The 18,854-nt window shown below is 47.8% G+C and overlaps 1 long non-coding RNA gene across 2 annotated transcripts; it reads right to left on the bottom strand.

Moving 5' to 3' along the window:
• Positions 1–4,988: 4,988 nt before the first annotated feature.
• LOC123138886 (uncharacterized) lies at positions 4,989–8,349 on the bottom strand. 2 transcript variants are annotated; one of them, XR_006469360.1, is made up of 3 exons: positions 8,009–8,349; positions 7,172–7,236; positions 4,989–7,089 (listed from the first exon to the last, which is right to left on the bottom strand). It is a non-coding gene; the product is annotated as an uncharacterized lncRNA (long non-coding RNA). The 2 variants fall into 2 exon arrangements; XR_006469359.1 differs by having other exon boundaries at positions 4,989–7,236.
• Positions 8,350–18,854: the final 10,505 nt, after the last annotated feature.

Here is an 18,854-nt window from a genome sequence, read left to right as displayed (position 1 = left end):
GCGGGAGCGATTTCGGGCGAGGAGGGCGTGTTTTGAAATATAGTGGGCGCGAGCAATTTCGGGCGAGGAGAGCGTGTTTTGAAATAGTGGGTATTTCGGGCGAGGAGAGGGTGTTTTGCCGACCATGGTTTATGAATTATTCGGCACATGTCATTTTGGCCGAGGAGAAGGCGCGCTTGGATGGAAGTTACGAACCTACCCTCGATGTACAACGTGCCAATTGATGCGTGTCCCACATAGGCCGGTAATTTCGCGTCTCCCATTTATTTTCTCGGGCGAATTCCACCGAGCAGAGGGTGTTTAATGGTTCGTTCAAATTTTGGGAGAACAAGCATCCACGTCTACCTTACCAAGTCGATTCGAATCAAATTTTGAAATATTAGCTTGCCACTTCTTTTTTAGATGGAGAGATGATGCTCGGGAGTAATGTGTTTTTACATGCTCGTTGCTAGCGATTTACTATCTGACAAATTGTTGACCCACTTAAAAACGGGAATGAAACCCAAAAATAAATATCTCGATTCAATGAAATAGCTCGTTCACCAGGTCAAAATAGTGAACTAAATCCAAAATTGAACACCTCAATTGAGTAGCATGTTGTACAGTATTATAGTACTCCATGAACATGTTGAAAGTCAAATTAATGAACTTGTTTGATATATGCATATCTCCATTCATGTGTGGATTGCAGACAACATGTTCTCCAATTTAAATATTTGAATGCAATTTTATATCGAAACATGGTTTATATCAGTCTTTGATGCATAAAACATGACCTCCCCCTCTCCCAGACTCTTGCTCTCTCTCTCTCTCTCTCTCTCTCTCTCTCTCTCTCTCCGACAATCTTCAATTCTGTTGCATGCATCCAACACATAAACCTTGTTGGTCCCTCTCCCTCTCTCTCTCTCCCTCTCTCTCCATCTCTCTCCCTCTCTCTCCATCTCTCTCTCTCTTCGACAATCTTCAATTCTGTCGCATGCATCCAACACATAAACCTTATTGGTCCCTCTCCCTCTCTCTCCCTCTCTCTCCATCTCTCTCCCTCTCTCTCCATCTCTCTCTCTCTCTCTTTGTGTGTGTGTGGGGGGGTCTTTGTAGTCCGCATGCATATATACTCCATCTATAGGTCTCTCTCACACACTATGTACGATTCTCTAGTCCAAGCTAGATATCTTGGGTGCACTCATCGTATGCACACAAATTCCTTGGCTCATTGCTCGTAACTCTCTACGCACCACTCTGTCATCTCAGAGCTCTTCCCTCTCTCTCAAACTCTCCATCTACCTGGGATCACACATACACATGCATATCTCACTCGCACTCGATAGACTCATCTAAAACTCTATCTCTCTCCCTCGTTCTCTCTCCATCTCACAAGCACACACACAATCTCATGCCTAGCTAGTGAACTATGATGGTCTCTCACTCAACTGAAGGCACACGCAGCCCCCTATATGTATATGACTAGCTAATCTTAGTCTCCATCACAAACATGTGCGTGGTCTATCTCAATTTCTCTCGGGGCAGCTTTTTCTACCGAGCACGCACTGATACGTCTCCAACGTATCTATAATTTTTGATTGTTCCATGCTATTATATTATCTGTTTTGAATGATTATGGGCTTTATTATACACTTTTATATTACTTTTGGGACTAACCTATTAACCAGAGGCCCAACCCATATTGCTGTTTTATTGCCTATTTCAGTATCTCAAAGAAAAGGAATATCAAACGGAGTCCAAACGGAATGAAACCTTCGGCATCGTGATTTTTTGGAAGATTATCATCCTGGAGGCTTGGAGAGGAAGTCAGAAGATCCTCGAGGAGCCCACGAGATAGGAGGGCGCCCCCCTATAGGGCGCGCCCCCTATCTCGTGGACCCCTCGAGCACACCCCCCCCCCCCCGACCGACTTCTTTCGCCTATATAGTCCCACGTACCCTAAAAACATCCACGGAGAAGATAGATCGGGAGTTACGCCGCCGCAAACCTCTGTAGCCACCAAAAACCTCTCGGGAGCCCTTCCCGGTACCCTGCCGGAGGAGGGTCCATCATCGGTGGCCATCTTCATCATCCCGGCGCTCTCCATGACGAGGAGGGAGTAGTTCACCCTCGGGGCTGAGGGTATGTACCAGTAGCTATGTGTTTGATCTCCCACTCTCGTGTTCTCTCTCATGTTCCCTCTATGGCACGATCTTGATATATCCCGAGCTTTGCTATTATAGTTGGATCTTATGATGTTTCTCCCCCTCTACTCTCTTGTGATGAATTGAGTTTCACCTTTGAGGTTATCTTATCGGATTGAGTCTTTTATGAGAACACTTGATGTATGTTTTGCCGTGCTTATCTGTGGTGACAATGGGATATCATGTGCCTCTTGATGTATGTTTTGGTGACCAACTTGTGGGTTCCGCCCATGAACCTATGCATAGGGGTTGGCACACGTTCTTGACTCTCCAATAGAAACTTTGGGGGCACTCTTTGAAGTACTTTGTGTTGGTTGAATAGATGAATCTGAGATTGTGTGATGCATATCGTATAATCATGCCCACAGATACTTGAGGTGACAATGGAGTATCTAGGTGACATTAGGGTTTTGGTTGATTTGTGTCTTAAGGTGTTATTCTAGTACGAACTCTTTTATAGATTGATCCGAAAGAATAACTATGAGGTGGTTTCGTACCCTACCATAATCTCTTCATTCGTTCTCTGCTATTAGTGTCTTTGGAGTGACTCTTTGTTGCATGTTGAGGGCTTGTTATATGATCTATCTATGTTATTATTGTTGAGAGAACTTGCACTAGTGAAAGTATGAACCCTAGGCCTTGTTTCCTATCATTGCAATACCATTTACGCTCACTTTTACCACTTGTTACCTTGCTGTTTTTATAATTTCAGATTACAAATACCTTTATCTACCATCTATTTTGCACTTGTATCACCATCTCTTCGCCGAACTAGTGCACCTATACAATTTACCATTGTATTGGGTGTGTTGGGGACACAAGAGACTCTTTCTTATTTGGTTGCAGGGTTGTTTGAGAGAGACCATCTTCATCCTACGCCTCCTACGGATTGATAAGCCTTAGGTCATCCACTTGAGGGAAATTTTCTACTGTCCTACAAACCTATGCACTTGCAGGCCCAACAACGTCTACAAGAAGAAGGTTGTGTAGTAGACATCAAGCTCTTTTCTGGCGCCGTTGTTGGGGAGGCTAGGTAAAGGGTACTCACACTCCGTCAACTAAGCTTTTTTTTAGCGTGGTGAGTGCTTGAAGGTATATCTTTAGATCTTGCAATCGAATCTTTTTGTTTATTGTTTTATCACTAGTTTAGTTTATAAAAGAAAACTACAAAAAATGGAGTTAAGTTTGTCTCGTACGCTTCATCTTTTTAATATCTTTCGTGAGTATGATGGAAAGGATAATTGTGCTCAAGTACTAGAAGAAGAATTACATAGAACTCTTGGCATGAAATATGTGAATGATGAGCATGATTGCAATGTTGTTAGTATGAATTCCTTGAATATCCATGATGCTAATGATATGCAAAGCCACAAGCTTGGGGAAGCTATGTTTGATGAATATGATATTTTTTGTCCCCCAAGTTTTGATGAGAATATTTATTATGATGAAAGCATGCCTCCTATTTATGATGATTGAGGGAGTCCTAGATCAGGGGGTGTCCGGATGACCGGACTATGACCTTTGGCCGGACTCCTGGACTATGAAGATACAAGATTGAAGACTTCGTCCCGTGTCCGGATGGGACTTTCCTTGGCGTGGAAGGCAAGCTTGGCGATACGGATATGTAGATCTCCTCCCATTGTAACCGACTCTGTGTAACCCTAGCCCTCTCCGGTGTCTATATAAACCAGAGGGTTTTAGTCCATAGGATGAACAACAATCATACCATAGGCTAGCTTCTAGGGTATAGCCTCTCTGATCTCGTGGTAGATCTACTCTTGTACTACCCATATCATCAATATTAATCAAGCAGGAGTAGGGTTTTACCTCCATCGAGAGGGCCCGAACCTGGGTAAAAACATCGTGTCCCTTGTCTCCTGTTACCATCCGACTAGACGCACAGTTCGGGACCCCCTACCCGAGATCCGCCGGTTTTGACACCGACATTGGTGCTTTCATTGAGAGTTCCTCTGTGTCGTCATCTTTAGGCCCGATGGCTCCTCCGATCATCAACAACGATGCGGTCCAGGGTGAGACTTTTTCACCCCGGACAGATCTTCGTATTCGGCGGCTTTGCACTACGGGCCAATTCGCTTGGCCATCTGAAGAAGATCGAAAGCTACGCCCCTGGCCATCAGGTCAGGTTTGGAAGTTTGAACTACACGTCTGACATCCGCGGAGACTTGATCTTCGGCGGGTTCGAGCCACAGCCGAGCGCGCCGCACTGTCACGATGGGCATGATCTAGCTCTGCCGCCGAACAGTGCCCAGGAGGCCGCCCCAGTGTCCGCTCCGACCCTTAGCTCAGAGCCGACTGCACCAATCAAGGACGGGTGGCTGGACACCGCCTCGAGGGCTGCAATCACTACGGCGATCGAGCCGAACACTAGCCTTGTCCTTTGCGAAGCTCGTGACTCACTACAAGAGATCAGGCCTACTGTGACGAGACAAAAAATGTCATCGCATAGCTAATAACGTCACAAATTACCCCTATGTGACATTTTATGGGCGTCACAAGGATCATCACGGAATCCCCGTCACAGATTACTCCTAGTGACGGCGCGTGCAAAATAATGTCACCGAAAATGGGACCTTCGATGACGTTCTCTAGAACGTCATCAACTTGTTATTTTTGTGACGAGCAATTAATGTCACTCGTTACAAGAAAATATGCCATATCGTATCATATTCAATGTCAAAGCAATGTCACTGACATCATGCCACATCAACGCTTAAGCAGACTATCCCATATCCCACTGCTAGCATCAATACTTTCATTACTGATGAAGATGACGCCATCTCATAGTAAGTATTTAATTCACATCACATTATATAAAAAGTTAAGATCCAAATCACATCATAAAATAAAATGGATGACAAATCATACTATATATTCAATCTCTCAGCCTAATTGTCCTCTAAACTAAAATGACAATACAAAATAACACCAACTCACAAGTTTGACACAACAATAGTCAAGTTGAAGAGCAATATTTAGATAACTAAAAACAACATGTGTTGTCATGATGATTGCAATGTATGATTCAACAACTATTTCCATCACAAAAGGATGGTCTTCATGACCCTTCTAGTTTGAACTAGGACTGTTGAGTTGCTTGTCGACGTGCTTGAGCCCTTAATAGAAAACCAATGACGTTATCCTCTCATGTTGCTTCTTTTGCCATGCTTCATTCTTCTCTTGCTCGCTCTTCTTCACAGCATCCAATTCTTCATGTTGCTTCCTCTGCGTCTCTTCACATGCTCTCGCTTGGTGGCATTATTTTAGTAACTTAAGATGGAAAAGATAACAGAACTGAATGAGTTGCAAAAAGACCATCAGCCTACACTAGATAAATGGATTCTGCATAAACTTGTTTGGAAATGGGCCTTAAAAGATGCAGCCATTTTATATGTGCAAATGTATTATTCTGTCGCTTACATCTGAATATAATAAAGTAGATAAGTTAGGATACAAACACAGGATGCACTAATATTATATATAAGTAATAGTTAAAGTGAAATTAATGAAAAGCATTTACCCTTTCTTGCACTATAAGTAAGCATATGAATGGAGTACTTGTAACATAACTGATTACATTGACTTACCTGTTAAAAGTTGGCTTCGCATTGGTGCTAGACAAAAAGAACTAGATTGCGTAAAATAGACGTAAACAGGCAACACTGCCAACAAGCAGTTCCTGTCAGATTATATAAATAGAAAATGAAGATTTCATTCATTGCGATCTAACATGTGAAGCAATCAACATGCATGATGCAGCTGGGGCACAGTCAGGAAGAAGCAGACAACAAACCATGAAAAACAAGAACAGAATGTTCAGAATAAAAACATCAAAAAATATGATTACTGTAGCTGCTGGCATAGTTTAGAAAACCAGAAAATTTACTATACTCATCCAAAATTAGGAGCAGATTGATTTACCCAGTTTAGTATGTCATAATATAGTCAAAAATTGAAGTTTACCATGTATCTACTTGTATCAAGTTCTGGGCATACTGAAAATGTTTGTGGGCTTTATATGCTTAACATCATGGGTAGCTAATCAATTACGAGAGGCATGGAAAAGATTAAGTTAATTCTGTTTTATCTAGTAGTGGAGAGAAAAGTACACTGGTGCAGGGCTATACATCTCTGTAGCGAGTCAAAATTAGGTGCAGGCTCAGTCTTTATTCAGTTTTAACAACACTACTGAAGTACTATTTATGGGACAGCAGAACCATAAGTTCCAGGTTTTAGCATACATATAGTAGTTGCATCCAGAAGCTAGTTTATTCGGACATGTAGATACAAGGATGTGCTGCTTCCTTCTTGTACTTGCATACTTTAGTTCATGTGTTTATGTTCATCTGATTATGACACCATTCAGCGATCAAGAGAATCTAGTTTTTGTCATTACAGCATTGTTCAACAATCAGATGGTCAACATATAGTTTCCTTTTGTATGCGTGAGTAGCCATACGAGCACATGGCTGCAAAAGAAATCTCTCAGCTAAGGCCATGCATCTGATAGCTAACTGAACATTTGCACAACGGCTTACTGTACTGCAGTAGCATATATTCAGGTTCAGGCCTTTTTACAATAGCTGGCTATAACAAATGCAATAGTGCAGTTTTACACACATCTATCAATAGGATATCAAAAGTTAATTGGCAAGAGGTTCAGGCTTTTTACCGTAGCAAGTTGTGGCAAATCCTAAATTACATAGAAGAGCAGGATGACGAGTAGTATGCATGAACCTGAATCACTAAACATCAAGCAGTGGCGACATGAGGAGGGCAGGATGAGTAAATCACCGAGAGACATCGCCCATTGCAGGGGAGAAGAGAGTCGGGTGCTCGAGTCGGGTTGATGCTATGGATCCAAGGTCGGCGGTGCGGCGGCCTCCTTCAATTTGAAAATTGAAGTTTCAAGTCCAAATCAGAAGTACGACTTAATTAAACTACAAAAGATGCCTTTTGGTAGATACCTGAATCTTACAAAAACACAATTTAGGACTTGTATGCCACCAATGTGTGAAGCCTGGCAGTTGCACTGTACATCCAAATAAAATACAATTCTACTAAATATAAGCCATCCTGTGTTCCATTATACTAAATCCTGGATTTAATGCTTCTTTGTACTTATGTAATATACTTCTAGAAAATTTGAGATGGCCAAGACATTGTTGTATGATGCTTTTGAGGATCTGTTGCAAAAGCAGAATGCACTGTGCTATATATATGAATGCTCTACGCATATTTTTCACAGGTGCAAAGCCAAACAGGGCCTCCAAAACAGGAGGGCCCCAAATTCTTTTTAATCAAAGTTCTAAATTCAGCATTAGATACTAAAGTAAAGCACTAATGAAAATATTTTTTGCCAACCCAACCACTGTATCTCTCTCTAATCACAATGCATCAAATCCTCTCAGCGCTTTATATCTGCCCTCTCTCACTTTCTATTTGTTTGTCTTTTCTGAACCTGTGTAGTCAAGCGGTGTAATCTTTTGTCAAAAAACTGCAGCGACTGCAAAAAATGATTTGCTTTTTCACATGTAGGGCCTAATTTTCAATTACATGGACTCTGATTTCTCTGTTGCGGCCCTGAATAAAATCCATGAAAAATATGGTGCATCCACAATTAAGTTAAAAAACAGATCAAATGTACAGTGTGAACTTAATATAATGAACCCTAATCATTGCAGATTACAAACTTTGGGAAATCCTAATTACCGAGATGGGCCGGGATGAGAAGTCTACACATGAACCCTATTCTTTAAACATTAGGGGCTGGCAGGATGGGGAGGGCGGATTGAGGAAATTACCTAGAGAGTCGTCGCTGGTGGTTTCAATTGGGGAGACAAGAGGGTCGGGTTCTCACGGGGAGGGTCGGTGCGGTGGATCCCATCCCGGCCGGTGGGGCGGCCTGCTCCAATCTGCCGTCATAGGTCGCTGCAATCTGGGAGAAGAGGGGCTGCTCGCGGGGCAAGTTGTTGCGCTGGATCCAAGGCCCGAGCACGGCCTGAGCGCAGGGCGGCCTCCCCCAAAGTGCCATCGCCGGTCGCTGCAATCTAGAGAAGAAGAGAGCCAGATGAATCTATCTATATGAAGAAAATTCGGGGTGGGTTGTGGATGGATGCGGGGGGAAATTAGAGAAGGGGAGGGAATAGTGTATTTGGGTTGAGGGAATACATATTTTTGTGGGCGGATGGTTTTCAGAATTTAATTTCCACTTTAATATCATGTAACCCATTTAATTCGAAAAAATAGGAAATGATTATTTAAAAATGTAAATTTTACATAAACATTGTGATGTCGTATTTTTTTAGGAATTTTTGAAGAATTGTAAATAAATATGTTGAAGGTTGTAGATGGTGGCAAGTTGGGGACGAGTGACGTTGTCCCGGTCGCTCACGAGCAAATGACATGCCTGCGGAGGGAAGCAGATCTAAGCGAGAGAGGCGGATATGCGACGTGGCAGCCGGTGCTATGCGACGGCGTTGTACCGGGTCATGCTATACAGTAGACAGATGGAATCACAAGAGGTGGGTACATGGGAGTGGAGGCACATACGTGAAATTGGCAACAGCTAGCCGGAACTGATCTGTGTCCTGCCTTGTCTATACCCGTGCTGCCTCTCCTTGTAGTGGCGCCACCACTTAGTAGCATTTTGAAAAACTATCTTGGATCCCATTGCTAGACGTTACATGACAAAAAACAATCGTCCGCCTTCGTAGTATTCGGTGACTCTAGCAAGTTCGTCATGCAAAATAACAAAACGTCACAAAATTTGGCAGCCAAGTGTGCTCAAGGTCCAAGGCAACATAGTGACGTTTATCGTCACCGATTTGTGGTAATCGGTGATGCCACCTACCGGAACGTCACACAATAGGCATTTCGATGACGTCGTCCACCATCGTCATGAGGATTTTCGTCACAGTATATCAATTTTGTTGTAGTGACTCCAAGGAGCCGGACTCCTTTCCGGACTCCGAACCTTCCGCGCCCCTGCCGATCGAACCCGATTGGGCGCCGATCATGGAGTTCGCCGCTGCGAACATCTTTCAGCACTCGCCCTTCGGCAGCATTCTGAATTCACTAAAGTCTCTCTCTTTATCAGGAGAGCTGTCGGTGTCAAAACCGACGGATCTCGGGTAGGGGGTCCCGAACTGTGCGTCTAGGCGGATGGTAACAGGAGACAAGGGACACAATGTTTTTACCCAGGTTCGGGCCATCTCGATGGAGGTAAAACCCTACTCCTGCTTGATTAATATTGATGATATGGGTAGTACAAGAGTAGATCTACCACGAGATCGGAGTGGCTAAACCCTAGAAGCTAGCCTATGGTATCATTGTTGTCCGTCCTACGGACTAAAACTCTCCGGTTTATATAGACACCGGAGAGGGCTAGGGTTACATAGAGTCGGTTACAATGGGAGGAGATCTTCATATCGCATCGCCAAGCTTGCCTTCCACGCCAAGGAAAGTCCCATCCGGACACGGGACGGAGTCTTCAATCTTGTATCTTCATAGTCCGGGAGTCCGGCCAAAGGTCTTAGTCCGGCCATCCAGACACCCCCTAATCCAGGACTCCCTCAGTAGCCCCTAAACCAGGCTTCAATGATGACGAGTCCGGCGCGCAAGTTTTTTTCGGCATTGCAAGGCGGGTTCCTCCTACGAATATTCCATAGAAGATGTTGAACACCAGGGTAGTGTTCGGCTCTGCAAAATAAGTTCCACATTCCACCATAGAGAGAATAATATTTCCGTTAATCGGATCTGCTGACGTATTCCGCAGCGTGACATCGTGCCACGGCCAGGCTTTCATTCACTTTATTGTTCCACCTCAGCGCGTTTAGCGAGGCGGTTTTCTTGGCACGTCTTGTCAAAGCAGAGATCATGTCCCCTTATTCCGGGATTCTCATCAATACGGGCGTGGGTAACCCAACCGTGACTTAGGTATGACTCCCTAATTGAAAGCGAGTCTCAAACGGTTACGGGGAGGGCTCTTGGTATTCACCTCCTTTATAAAGGAACCAAGGCCCGGCTCCCTTGTTCTCAAACCAATCAAATCCGCCCCTCGCTTCGAGTTCCAACACCCAAAGCTCTAGTTTTAGGCGCTTCGGACCTTCGAAGATGTCCGGCTCCGACCCTCAAGGCCGGTGGATGCCTTCCTCCATTATGGAAGAAGATGTGTGAAAGCTAAGAGATGCCAGGTATCTAACCGGCGAAATCTCGCATAGACTGCCTACTCAAGGGCAAGCTGTTCCCGCTCCCCAGCCCGGTGAAAGCGTGGTGTTCGCATCTCACTTCCTTCGGGGGCTAGGCTTCCCGATCGATCCCTTTGTGAGGGGGCTTATGTTTTACTACGGGCTGGAGTTCCACGACCTGGCTCCGGAGTCCATCCTCCAGATCTCATCATTCATTGTCGTGTGCGAGGCCTTCCTCCATATCACCCCCCACTTTGGATTGTGGCTAAAAACATTCAAAGTGGAACCGAAAATGATCGAGGGGCAGCACGCTGAGTGCGGAGGGGCTATAATAAGCAAGATGGATGACGCTCCATGGCCCGAAGGCTCTTTTCAAGAGGAGCTCGGCTTATGGCAACGGGACTGGTTTTACATCACAGCCCCTAGGGGCACCACATGGGTGGCACCACCTACTTTTCGCTCGGGTCCCCCACCACGGCTGGCATCATGGGTTAATGAAGGACTTATCTGGGGGCCGCCAAAAGACGTGCCCTTGTTGTAGGGCCGTATTCGAGATCTTCTAGAAAGAGATATCAATTTGACCGTAGTGGCGCAAGTCATGGTGATTCGCCGCACACTGCCCTGCAAACGTCGACCTCTCCGCCTGTGGGAGTTCAATCCGGAGGGACCACGAGTCCTACAACATTTCATGGGAATGACACCCATGGAGATGTACAAATTGTTCTTCGGATCACAAGCAAGGTGTCCGGATTTGTCCGAGGACGCAGGTCTGAGCTGCAATCGCCCGGATGCTAAAGTAAGTAGCCCCGTATTTGAATACACCATCCATATTTTTATCAAATCTACCCTTTAGCAGAGTTGTCCTCTGAACAGGAGTGGATGGCGAAGGCAAAGCTTATCAGGTGTCCAGCCCCCCTGCCCGAGACCGTGCCGAATCCCATGCTAACCAGGATGCTGGAGGCCGCGCCGTTGGCGGAAGGCGAAGGGGGGAACCAAGGAGCTACCGCCTCCACGAAGGAGGCCGTTAGGAAGGGAAGAATCGAAAATTCTCCCGACCAGGGAAAGAAAAGGACTGCCTCTGAAGACCCGGAGGTGATAACCTCAAAACGGGGAAAGAAATCTTCGTCAGAGGGTTCGGCACCGGAGAACGCCCCAGCCGAATCGCCCCCTAAAGGGGACCCGCTCTCCCCCGAGGCGTAAGTGAAGGGAGGGGTTCCATAATGAATCACACTCATGTTTTATTCCTGAGGAAAATAACCGAAACATTATCTTGCAGTTCGGATCTCAACCCTTCTCAGGAGAGCTCATCTTCAGGGGATCTTCATCCAGAGATGATAGAGAGTGAAACGCCTCCCCTTGGTCCACCGTCTCACGAGGCTGGCGACCCCGAGGTATCGTCCCGGAGGGTTTTTTTAAGTCTGGACCCTGGAAAAGGCCGTCAGACTAGTCCGGCACCTTCTTGCGCGCCGGCGGAGGGGCTGAAGGATCTGCTTGGTAGGGCGTCCATCTCAGAAGAACACAGTATGTTGATGGATATGGTGATTGGAAGGATTTCATTCGCGGAAAGCGGATTGTACGAGGCTGCCAGAAGTTTACTAGCAGGCTTTGAGGTGTGTAAAAAGGTGTACCTTTTGGTAGAGCTGCATATTAAATGTGCCATGTATGAATAGTAGCCCTTGAGACTCTGTGTGTCATCACGAGTGACGGCGCACAGAGGATCATAACCCCAGGTATAATATGTCGCCTGTTCCATGAAGGTGGCGAGGCGTTCGGTGGCTAGCCGGACTGAAGAATCTGCCGAACTAAAGCGGCAACTTGACGTAGCAGATGCCGACATCATGCTTGTAAATAAGCGGCTAGACGAGGCTCAAGGTATGTTCAAAAGACACCCAGTAATAGGAGCTGATGCTCGGGCCTTATATATATTTTTTATGTAGATGGTGCTGCTGCCGTGGAGAATCTTCGGGCGGAACTTTCCCGAGCCAAGGAGCAAGCAAGGAAGAGTGATGCGGCTGCCGTTAAAGCGGCTGAAGACCTAATAGCTGAACAGGCTGCTCACTGCCAGAGCAAGAAGGAAATAGCCGAGATGGCCATAAAATTGAAGGATGCTACCGACCGCTGTAAATTTCTTGAACAAGAAGATAGGGCGGCTCAGAAGGACCTTGAAAAGATCACTGCCGAAGCCAAGGATACTCGCTCTGCCATGAGAGCGATGAAGGAGGAGCTGCGTCAGGCCGGAGATATCACGGCTGGAAAGCCTTATATGCTACGGATGAAGTTCGGAGACCCCAAGTATGCTCCATTAGACCGGCAGTGGAGTTCGGAAAACGCTTATCTGGATTTGGCCGCAAGTGCGCGGACGCGACCGAACACTTCCGCAGCCGAGGTGACCATGAATTGGAAGAGCTTTTTTGGTCGCAGTACCACAATCCAGAACGCCCACTGTCAGTATCCGACCGTTTAGCCGCCTGGGCGGAGCTGAACAGATTATCCGGACTCGCCATGAGGTATGTTGCGAGTCGTCTGTGGCCGGAGAAGCCGGAGCCGAAGAGTTATTTTGGCTTGGTGCAGCAGTTCCTTGGTTCGGTGCCGCATGCTGATGCAATGAAGAGGTCAGCGTGCCTAGAGGGCGCACAGATGGCTCTTGCCCGTGTCAAAACATATTGGGCAGATATGAAGGCCAGTATTGTTGCGTCCCAGGATTCGGACGAAAGCCGAGTACCTGCCAAGCACTATTTTGAGGAAGTTCTTCCTGGCGCTCGTATAATAGAGTCGCAGTGCTTGAAGGATGTTGTGTTCGAATAGCTTATACTATTTGTAAAACAAATTTTGTTTTTATGAAAAAAGCTTTTTTATACTTGTGCTTGCAAGAATCATGATGCCTCCTGTGCGGCCGTTTAATGTATATATTTGTATATAACCTGAAAGATGGCAGTCGTTGGCTTCAGCCCCCACGCATAGAATGCGGGGGTGTTCGCAAAAAGGCGCCTTTTCACACTTAATCCAACGTCTTGGTCCTACAAAGGAGGTGGTGGCGTGGCGAACTAGGCAACCGGACTATAATGCTTTATCACTTTCACTTAGCCATAGGAGTTTGACAGTGGGGCTACTGAATAGCCCCTAGGGGCACCGCGCTCGCCTGAATTCGGGGCGCGAGTGTGCCTGACCGGGAAGCGGCCCTTCGTTAATGCGGGGGAATCCTAAAGATTCCGAAAGTCATCGAGTGGTTGACCAGTCTCTCGCTATATCATGACAGTCAGTTTTCGGCTTTCTCTACTGAGGTGCTCACCTGGCCGAACTGGGGCACAATCGCAGTAGTTCTCCTGGTGCCGCGTTAGCCGATATAACTGAACGTAAGGCAGCAAAACACAGGAGCCGGGCAAACCTAACATTTGACCAAAGACATGATTCGGAGCTGATGCATATAGGGCCAAACTCGCGACGCCGAACACTCCCTAAGGTATTCGGTCTTTATGAAGACGGGCCGAAATAGAGCCCTTGGTAAAAAAGCCCCTAGTGTCCAGGTATGTGCAAAAATTCTGGCGTGGCCACATGCCAAGACGCCAGCCTCCTCCTCGGCTATAGAGAAAACCGGGGGATGTTATCAACAAGAGACAGTAAAAAAGGTTTACGCAGGGTCTTAATCTGAAAAGAATCCTTGAAACGGGTCCCTGCTGCACGTCTGCGCCTGTGTCTCCGTTGTGCCGTATCCTGGACGGGCGTAGCACGATGTTCGTCTGCGAAAGAGAGGAACTTAGTAAAAAATAAGCGTGCGAGAAATCTATATCGAAATAAATAAAATATAGTTGGAGCAGGAGGTGGGCCGTATTGTCTCCGGGCGTGAGCACACGGAGCCCCTTGCACGGGGGTATGCGGCTATTAAGCATGTTGACGCCGGACTCGTCTAGCCGTGTCCGGGATAGTAGGGCTGGATTTGTGGGCGGCTGTCTAGGCAGCCGCACCCTTGCCCGTACTTTGGGGGTCAATTTATGTTCCCCTGTAATGAAATGATGCCCTTTGGGCCGGGCATTTTGAGTGTAAGGGATGCGTAATGCGGTATTGCGTTAAAGCGGGCGAAAGCTTCACGTCCCAGTAGCGCTTGATAGCGACTTACGAATGGGGCGATGTGGAATGTTAGCTTTTCGCTTCGGAAGTTGTCGGGTGATCCGAACGTGACTTCTAACGTAAGGGAACCCATACTTGGGGTATCCGGGCCTGGCGTTACTCCTTGAAAGGAAGTGTTGCCGAGGTGGATTATAACTGGGTTTACCCCGAGTTTGCGGACTGTGTCCTGATATAACAGGTTCAAGTCGCTGCCGCCGTCCATAAGGGCGTTTGTAAATTGGAGTCCGTTAATAATTGGATTTACGACCAAGGCAGTCCAGCCTGCGTTCTGGTCTCCTCTGGAGTAATCCTGATGATCGAAGGTGATTGGTTGTAACAACCAGTGGGGTTGCTCCTCCGGGGCTGGCTGTACGGCGCGTGTCTTCGTAGGTGCCGTTCTGCTCTTCCCTTTTGTCACATGAAGTAGATTTACTGTCTTGACTTCTTGTGGGAACTTCTTTTGTTCTCCACTGTTCTGCTTGTGGGGTGCATCGTCATCTTCACTCGGTGTGTTGAGCCCCTTGTGTTCGGCGTTGAGCTTGCCGGACTGCTTAAAGACCCAACAATCTCTGTGGGTATGGTTTGCAGGTCTCCCCGGAGTGCTGTGGATTTGACATATTTTGTCCAAATTTTTGTTGAGGTTGGATAGCTCGTCCCTATCGTCTTTGGGGGGCGGCTTTTTCTGATTTTGCCGAGAGCTTTTGAATCCGGCGTTTACTGCCGTGCTCATCGGGTTGTTGTCCTTTATCCGGCGCGGTTCTTTGTTACGGCGCGACTTCCCGTTCCCATCTCTGGGTTCGGACGTATTCGGGTCGCTGGTGCTGCTTCTCGCCAACCAGCTATCCTCTCCTGCACAAAAGCGGGTCATGAGGCTTGTTAATGCGGCCATTGTTCACGGCTTTTCTTGGCCGAGGTGTCTGGCGAGCCATTCGTCTCGGACGCTATGCTTGAAAGCTGCTAGGGCCTCCGCGTCCGGACAGTCGACTATCTGATTCTTTTTAATAAGGAATCTGTTCCAGAGTTTCCGGGCTGACTCTCCGGGCTGCTGAGTTATATGACTCAGATCATCTGCATCCGGGGGTCGGACATAGGTCCCTTGAAAATTTGCCCGGAAAGCATCCTCAAGCACTTCCCAACTTCCCATGGTGTTTTCGGGAAGGCTTTTAAGCCAATGCCGGGATGGCCCTTTGAGCTTAAGGGGTAAGTATTTTATGGCATGGAGGTCGTCTCCTCTGGCCATGTGTATGTGGAGGATGTAATCCTCGATCCAGACTCCAGGGTCTGTTGTTCCGTCGTATGCTTCTATGTTCACTGGCTTGAATCCGGCTGGGAATTCATGGTCCAGCACCTCATCGGTAAAACATAGGGGGTGTGCGGCGCCCCTGTATTTAGGCGTGACGCCGTGTTCGGGTATTTGTTGCATTGCATCACTCACTGGAGCTTGCTTTCTTGGCCTATACATGGATCTAGTTGGGCCAGTTTTCTGATGCGGATTCTTGGACAGATCGCGCGCCGTATTGAGTGCGGCGTCCTTTGATGCATGAGATTGATCGTAGGGTCGTCTATCCGACCTTGTGGCTTCCTTATTTTTTGACTGTGGGGGCTTTATGGCCTCTTCATCAAATTCTGGTAGTAGTTTCCGCTTCGGATAGCTCTTCGTGTGGCGACTACTGTCGTACTTGTGTGCGGTATTGAGTACTTTGCCCCATCTGATCCTGAGTGCATCCTCCGCTGTCTTGAGCCTCCGCTTCTGCTTTCTCAGGCTACGTGCAGTGGCAACGAGCCTTTGGTGGAGGTTCTGATGTTCCAGCAATTTGTCTGGCGTGAGGTCGTCCGGGCTATTATCTTTCTCGGGGATTGGTTGTTCGGATTGTCCGCCTTGTTTGGACGGATTCTCAATGGCATGTTCGTCGTCCGTTGATTCACCCTGCTCTATGGCTGGGTCTTTGTCGAGGTGGGGCTTGGCCTTGCGCTTACGCCGCCGCTTTGATTGTTTTTTGAGGGAGCGATCCCTGGCCGCATCCTTTTGGTCCTCGTTGTTGTTGCTGTTGTATGTGTCCACCATGCATACATCGTATGATGAGGTGGCTTTCCGGCACCCTATAGGTGCTGGATCCTGATCGTCTCCTTTATCGGCGTCCATACCATCGATATCCTCAGAGTCGAAATCGAGCATGTCGGTTAGATCATCGATAGTGGCTATCAAGTGGGTGGTGGGTGGGTTTCAAACTTCGTCGTCCGCATCCCAACCACCCCGACCGTAGTCCGGCCGGGGTTCTTTTGACAAAGAGAGAGACTTTAGTGAATTTAGGATATCGCCAAAGGGCGAGTGCTGAAAGGTGTCCGCGGCGGTGAACTCCATGATCGGAGCCCAATTGGGTCCGATCGAAAGAGGTGCGGAATATTCAGAGTCCGGAACAGAGTCTGGCACCTTGGAGTCACGGGCCTTGCAAAGGACTGGGCTGGTATTCGGCTCTATCGCCGCATAGACTGCGGCTCCTGGGGTGGCGTCCAACCACCCGTCCCTGGCTAGCACAGTCGGCTCCAAGCTAATGGTCAGAGTGAACACCTGAGCGGCACTCTGGTCGCTGTCCGGCGGCAGAGCTAGATCATGCCCATCGAGACAGTGCGACGCGCCCGGTCGTGGCTCGAATCCGTCGAAGATCAAGTCCCCGCGGATGTCGGCCATGTAGTTTAAGCTTCCAAACTTGACTTGATGGCCAGGGGTGTAGCTTTCGATCTGCTCCAGATGGCCAAACGAGTTGGCCCGCAGTGTGAAGCCGCCGAATATGAAGATCTGTTCGGGGAGAAAAGTCTCGTCCCGGACCGCATCGCGATTAACGAGCGAAGAAGCCATCGGGCCTAAGGGACGACAAAGAGGAACTCTCAATGAAAGCACCAATGTCGGTGTCAAAACCGGCGGATCTCGGGTAGGGGGTCCCGAACTGTGCGTCTAGGCGGATGGTAACAGGAGACAAGGGACATGATGTTTTTACCCAGGTTCGGGCCCTCTCGATGGAGGTAAAACCCTACTCCTGCTTGATTAATATTGATGATATGGGTAGTACAAGAGTAGATCTACCACGAGATCGGAGTGGCTAAACCCTAGAAGCTAGCCTATGGTATGATTGTTGTTCATCCTACGGACTAAAACTCTCCGGTTTATATAGACACCGGAGAGGGCTAGGGTTACACAGAGTCGGTTACAATGGGAGGAGATCTTCATATCGTATCGCCAAGCTTGCCTTCCACACCAAGGAAAGTCCCACCCGGACACGAGACGGAGTCTTCAATCTTGTATCTTCATAGTTCGGGAGTCCGGCCAAAGGTCTTAGTCCGGCCAACCGGACACCCCCTAATCCAGGACTCCCTCAAGAGCCCTGGCCGGACTATGGTCAGCGAGGATGGGATGCGGATGACGAAGAAATTCAAAGCCCACCCACCACCCACTTCATAGCCACTGTCGATGATTTAACCGACATGCTCGACTTCGACTCCGAAGACATCGACGGTATGGACGCCGATGCGGGAGACGAACAGGAATCAGCGCCTATAGGGTACTAGAAAGCCACCTCATCTCACGATGTATACATAGTGGACACACCTTAAAGAAACGACGACGAGGAACAAAGGGGCGCAACGAGGGATCGTTCCCTCGAAAAGCAATCAAAGTGGCGGCATAAGCGCCGCGCCAAAGCCCACCTCGACAGAGACCCAGCCATAGAGCAGGGCGAACCGGCGGACGACGAACATGCCACCAAGAAACCATCCGAACAGGGCAACTTGGGTAAACAAACCAAACAACCCGTCCCCCGCGAAGATAATAGTCCGGACGACCTCACGCCGGACAAGTTGCTGGGACAGAAGAACCTTCACAAAAGGCTTGTCGCCACTGTGCGTAGCCTGAAAAAGCAGAAGTGGAAGCTCAAAACAGCGGAAGATGCACTCAGAATTAGATGGGGCAAAGTACTCAACACCGCAGACAAATACGGCGACAGTCGCCACACAAAGAGCTATCCGAAGCAAAAATTACTATGGGAATTTGATGAGGAGGCCCTAGAGCCCCTGCAATCAAAAAATAAGGAAGACACCCGGTCGGATAAACAACCCCATGGCCAACATAGAGCGGCAAAGGGCGCCACACACGAGCCGGCACGCGATCCGCACAAGGATTCACATAAAAAAGACGGCCCAGCCACATCTATCTACGGGCCAAGAAAGCAAGCTCTAGTAAGCAATGCAACACAACAAGTATCCGAACATCACGGCACACCCAAATATAGAGGTGCCGCTCACCCCCTATGTTTCACCGATGAGGTGCTGGACCATGAATTTCCAGCGGGATTCAAGCCTGTAA

This window comes from Triticum aestivum, chromosome 6B, assembly GCF_018294505.1.
Source record: "Triticum aestivum cultivar Chinese Spring chromosome 6B, IWGSC CS RefSeq v2.1, whole genome shotgun sequence".
Classification (NCBI taxonomy): Eukaryota; Viridiplantae; Streptophyta; class Magnoliopsida; order Poales; family Poaceae; genus Triticum; species Triticum aestivum.
This window is presented reverse-complemented; position numbering and strand designations above follow the sequence as displayed.